The sequence below is a fragment of the Eretmochelys imbricata genome, chromosome 27 (genome assembly GCF_965152235.1).
Source record: "Eretmochelys imbricata isolate rEreImb1 chromosome 27, rEreImb1.hap1, whole genome shotgun sequence".
NCBI classification, from domain to species: Eukaryota; Metazoa; Chordata; order Testudines; family Cheloniidae; genus Eretmochelys; species Eretmochelys imbricata.
The window spans coordinates 13,934,999-13,941,359 of NC_135598.1; positions in this window are offsets into that span (position 1 = coordinate 13,934,999).

Genomic DNA, 6,361 nt, shown 5'->3' on the forward strand with positions numbered 1-6,361 from the left:
CCGGCACGCGGTACTACCGCGCACGCTTCTTGTTATAACACAAGGTGCCCTGGCACAGCTGCCATTACAGGAGGAAGCACCCAGGCATGGGGTATTGCCACGCGCGGTTATGATTATAATTTGAGATGTCCCTGTGCCACGTAGGGTTACTGCTGTAATATGAGACGCTGCGTCAGATGCCCCTATCGTAGGGTTATTTTATAACCCGAAGCTTGCCCCACTCAGCTAGTACTCTAAAAGGAGGTGCCCCGAGTGAGGCAGTGTGGACATGGCGACTGTTAATTGTTTGAATTGATACAGAGTCTGAAGCAAAGTATGGGGCTTGGTGCTGGCAGAAATAAGGCCAGGACCAGCTCTAGGCACCAGCAAAGCAAGCACGTGCTTGGGGCCGCACAATTCCAGGGGCCATCCTTTTTTTTTTTTTTTTTTTGGCTTGGGCAGTGGTGCACTTGGGACGGCAAAAAACCTAGAGCCGGCCCTGAATAAGGCCCTGCGTTTTCTCTTGGGCGTTCACAGTTTGTCTAAATCAGACCGTCACTGAAGAAATGTCACTTTTGCAAACAAATAGAAGGACAAGGTCACAATCTGTGGCTACAATGGAGACTTGCTCAAGTACAAGGGATAAATCCATGACTTGCATTTGGCTACTAAAAGACAAAAGGAACCAAAAATACATGTTTTATGATCAGCTGCATGAGCTTCTTTTTAAACCACCATTTTTACATCGTCAGAAAATTTATGAGAAAAAGGTGAGAAAATATCTTTTTATATGTGAAAAATATCCTTTTACTCAGGTTTTGCGTGCTGTTGGTAAAGGAGTCCATGGAGCAAAGTGCAGGTTGCACTTAGTGTTAGAGGTGGGACTACCATCCATGAATCCTGGCTTTCAGTCGTGGGTTCACACCATTACACCACACTTTTCTCTCCAATCTAGCAATAACATGATTTTGGTAATATGAAAAAGCTAAAATGTTGAAAAAGATGCCTTAGATATGGTCATATGAGCCTGTTTCTCATTGGCATTTGTATACTCTGGTCCCAAGTGTGTAATCTGTACATGGTTGAGCATTTAACTCATGAGAGTAGTCCCACTGGAGATAGTGGGACTAACTGTTGTGAATAAATGTAGAACAATGCAAGTAAAAATTGCACAATTGGGCTTTCTGGTATTAATCTGTAAAGCTTTTTTTGTTAATGGGCTCATTTCTACCACACTTACTCAGACTGAATAGTACTCGATACTGCAAGCATTTCCCCTAGTCTTGAGAGTGCTACAAGCTAAGTAATGCACAATTTAAAATGAGAAGAGTTGGCAGAATCTGTCGTAATGGTCATGGATGACAGCTATCATAGGCTGGAGGAGGCTGTGCCTCCCCAAACAGCCAGGTCTGGCCCCGCCCACACTCCACCCCCAGCAGGCCCCCTCCTGCTTCCCAGTCTGCAGCTCTGCCGTGGCCCCGGCTCAGGCTGGGGCTGCGCCGCCCATCCTCCCAGCGCTCCAGAGCTGTGGCTGAGCCTCCTGTTCTCCCAGTGCTCCAGGGCTGCGGCTGAGCCGCCCGTCCTCCTGGTGCTCCAGGGCTGGGGAGGTTGGCGCTGTGCCGCGCTCCCTCCTGACATTCCGGGGTTGCGTCTGCGCCACCCTGGAAATGTCATGGGATAAGAGGGAAGGTCCTCTCATGGATTGGTAACTGGTTAAAAGACAGGAAACAAAGGATAGGAATAAATGGTTAGTTTTCAGACTAGAGAGAGGTAAATAGTGGTGTCCCCCAGGGGTCTGTACTGGGACCAGTCCTATTCAACACATTCATAAATGATCTGGAAAAAGGAGTAAACAGTGAGGTGGCAAAATTGGCAGATGATACAAAATTACTGAAGATAGTTAAGTCCCAGGCAGACTGCAAAGAGCTACAAAAGAATCTCACAAAACTGGGTGACTGGGCAACAAAATGCAGATGAAATTCAATGTTGATAAATGCAAAGTAATGCACATTGGAAAACATAATCCCAACTATACATATGCAACGATGGGGTCTAAATTAGCTGTTATCACTCAAGAAAGAGATCTTGGAGTCATGGTGGATAGTTCTCTGAAAACATCCGCTAAATATGCAGCAGCAGTCAAAAAAGTGAACGGAATGTTGGGAATCATTCAGAAAGGGGTAGATAATAAGACAGAAAATATCATATTGCCTCTATATAAATCCATGGTACACCCTCATCTTGAATACTGCATGCAGATGTGGTTGCTCTATATCAAAAAAGATATATTGGAATTGGAAAATGTTCAGAAAATGGCAACAAAAATGATTAGGGGTATGGAATGGCTGCCATATGAGGAGAGATTATTAAGACTAGGACTTTTTAGCTGACTAAGGGGGAATATGATAGAGGTATAAAATCATGACTGGTGTGGAGAAAGTAAATAAGGAAGTGTTTACTCCTCATATAACAAGAACTGGGGTCACCAAATGAAATCAATAGCAGATTTAAAACAAACAAAGTATTTTTTCACACTACACACAGTCAAGCTGTGGAACTCTTTGCCAGAGGATGTTGTGAAGGATTCAAAACTATAACGGTTCAAAGAACTAGATGACTTCATGGAGGATAGGTCCATCAATGGCTATTAGCCAGGATGGGCAGGAATAGTGTCCTTAGCCTCTGTTTGCCAGAATCTGGGAATAGGCGACGGGGGATGGCTCACTTGATGATTACTTGTTCTGTTCATTCCCTCTGGGGCACCTGGCATTGGCCACTGTCGGAAGACAGGATACTGGACTAGATGGACCTTTAGTTTGGCCCAGTATGGCCGTTCTTATGTTCACTTACCATCCTGGTGCTCCCAGGGGAGGGGGGGGCAGCATGGGTCAGAGGCTGGTGGCTGCAGTTGGGGGGCTCTGGGCTTCGGCGCGGGGGGGGACACAGGGACACATGGAAGGGGCGGGGCCTCTGGCAGAAGGGGCGGGGCCAGGGGCTATCCTCTTCCAGTTGGCGGTTTACGTGCTGCCCATGGTAATGTCACATCCTCTCCCCAGTTAGAGATAGTAATTGAAAAAAAAAAAATATGGTGACAGGCAAGGAAATAAGGGGTTGGGCTGGTGATTGGACATTCTTTGTATTATTAATGTTTTTTCTAAAAGCCAAAACTTGTTTAGAAAAGCTGTGGTAGAGATAAAGAAAATAATGAATGGCATATAGAAGGCCAGTTTGTGGAAAGGGAGGTGGAGAGTGAGGGAATCACTTTCAGTGATTTGGCCTCTATCAGGTTGGTAGAAGAAAAAGGTCAAGGAGCGAGGACAGCATAAGAGAAAAAAATGAGAGAAGACGAAAGAGCAAAAAATTCAGTAGAGTGGAAAACTCCAAAGGATGAAGACAGAGTACAGGGACTGAAGGAGATACGCAAGAATAGGTATTGGAGGATTTAGAGTGAGGAGAAAAAATGAGTGGAGCTTTTAAGGGACAGGGAAGAAAGCAGTCACTGGGTTGTGGATGAGTAAATACCATTTTCTTCCCACATACCCTTTATGGTAATTTAAGTCCGGTGTTTTTCCTTCTGAAAATAGGTTTACTGTGCAGCTGCTGGAAGAGGGAATGTACTTCATATATTCTTTTACCAGAAAATATCTGCTTTCAAAGTGATGAAGGGACAGCCTCTTCCCCAAGATCCTGCATCTGGAGATGGGAGTAGGCTGCCACTGGTGTCCCTCAAATCTCAGGTTTCAGAGTAACAGCCGTGTTAGTCTGTATTCGCAAAAAGAAAAGGAGTCCTTGTGGCACCTTAGAGACTAACCAATTTATTTGAGCATGAGCTTTCGTGAGCTACAGCTGATGAAGTGAGCTGTAGCTCACGAAAGCTCATGCTCAAATAAATTGGTATCAGCTGTAGCTCACGAAAGCTCATGCTCAAATAAATTGGTTAGTCTCTAAGGTGCCACAAGGACTCCTTTTCTTTTTCCTCAGATCTCAGTTACTAAAGAACCTGAGAGATCTTAGTTGAGAATGCAGGCCAGAATGAAAGGAAAAAAGAAAGATAACAGGAACTGCTGTTAAGTCTGTCAATGAGGTATGATGGCCTTTACAGGTATTTAAAATGTTTACTCCATCTCTTAAAGAAAGAAATAGCTTGTTGGGCCACTTGTCAATTCTGCTGACTCAAAGACTGAATAGAGGTTTGATTGGCACTGAAGATGCTTTACTGTGATTAAATTGGGCATCAAAACTTGAAGACAAAGAACAATGAAAATGACCAGAGCAATATAGGCCACTTCACCTTGAATGGTTCCTTGAAATATGTGTTAACTGCTTATGCTAAACAAGTTGTTGCACCTTGTATTTAACTGTGACACTCTGAGGGTATGTCTACGTTATGAAATTAGGTCGAATTTATAGAAGTCGATTTTTTAGGAAGCAATTTTATACAGTCGATTGTGTGTGTTCCCACTAAGCTCATTAAGTCGGTGGTGTGTGTCCACAGTACTGTGGCTAGCGTCGACTTTTCGGAGCGTTGCACTGTGGGTAGCTATCCCACAGTTCCCGCAGCTATGCCACAGTCCGCCACCCACTGGAATTCTGAGTTAAGCTCCCAATGCCTGATGGTGCAAAAATATTGTCATGGGTGGTTTTGTTTTGGATACGTGTCGTCAGTTGCCCCTCCCTCAGTGAAAGCAACGGCAGACAATCGTTTCGCACCTTTTTTCCGTGCGGACGCCATACTGCTTTCAGCAGACGGTGCGGTAGGACTGCTAACCGTTGTCATCGAACCACCGCTTCCACTGCAACTCTGCTCTCCTGCTCTTGTCTCGATAGTGAATTTATCCGTGTTGGCTGTCATGGTCTCCCGCGTCCACTGCAACTCTGCTCTCCTGCTGTCATGGATGCACCTCGCAGGTCCTGTCGTTGTTCTCTGTAAATATCTATTCTTGTGGCATCTGTCATCAGCCACCGTTTCTGCTGCAACTCTGCTCTCCTGCAGACGCCATACCATGGCAAGCATGGAGCCTGCTCAGATCACTGCGGCTGTTATGAGCATTGTAAACACCTCGCGCATTATCCTGTAGTATGTTCAGAACCAGAACCTGCAAAAGCAGGCGAGGAGGCGATGGCAGCGCAGTGATGAGAGTGATGAGGACATGGACACAGACTTCTCTCAAAGTACGGGCCCTGGCAATTTGGGCATCCTGGTGGCAATGGGGCAGGCTCATGCCGTGGAACGCTGATTCTGGGCCCGGGAAACAAGCACAGACTGGTGGGACCACATAGTATAGCAGGTCTGGGATGATTCCCAGTGGCTGCAAAACTTTCATATGCATAAGGGCACTTTCATGGAACTTTGTGACTTGCTTTTCCCTGCCCTGAAGTGCAGGAATACCAAGAGGAGAACAGCCCTCACAGTTCACAAGCGAGTGGCGATAGCTCTCTGGAAGCTTGCAACACCAGACAGCTACCGGTCAGTCAGGAATCAATTCGGAGTGGGCAAATCTACTGTGGGGGCTGCTGTGATCCAAGAAGCCAATGCAATCACTGAGCTGCTGCTATCAAGGATAGTGACTCTGGGAAATGTACAGGTCATAGTGGATGGCTTTGCTGCAATGGGATTCCCTAACTGTGGTGGGGCAATAGACGGAACGCATATCCCTATCTTGGGACTGGACCACCTTGGCAGCCAGTATGTAAACCGCAAGGGGTACTTTTCAATGGTGGATCACAAGGGACGTTTCACCAGCATCAACGTGGGATGGCCGGGAAAGGTACATGACGCTCACATCTTCAGGAACTCTGGTTTGTTTGAACAGCTGCAGAAGGGACTTACTTTCCAGACCAGAAAATAACCGTGGGGGATGTTGAAATGCCTATAGTTATCCTTGGGGACCCAGCCTACCCCTTAATACCATGGCTCATGAAGCCATATGCAGGCATCCTGGATAGTAGTCAGGAGCTGTTCAACTATAGGCTGAGCAAGTGCAGAATGGTGGTAGAATGTGCATTTGGATGTTTAAAAGCGTGCTGGCATAGTTTACTGACTCGGTTAGACCTCAGCGAAACCAATATTCCCACTGTTATTCCTGCTTGCTATGTGCTCCACAATCTCTGTGAGAGTAAGGAGGAGTCGTTTATGGCGGAGTGGGAGGTTGAGGCAAATCTCCTGGCCGCTGATTGCGCACAGCCAGACACCAGGGCGGTTAGAAGAGCACAGCAGGGCGCACTGTGCATCAGAGAAGCTTTGAAAACCAGTTTCATGACTTGCCAGGCTATAGTGTGACATTTCGGTTTGTTTTTCCTTGATGAAAACCCACCCCCTTGGTTCACTCTACTTCCCTGTAAGCCAACTGACCTCCACAATTCAATCACCGCTTGCAGAGGC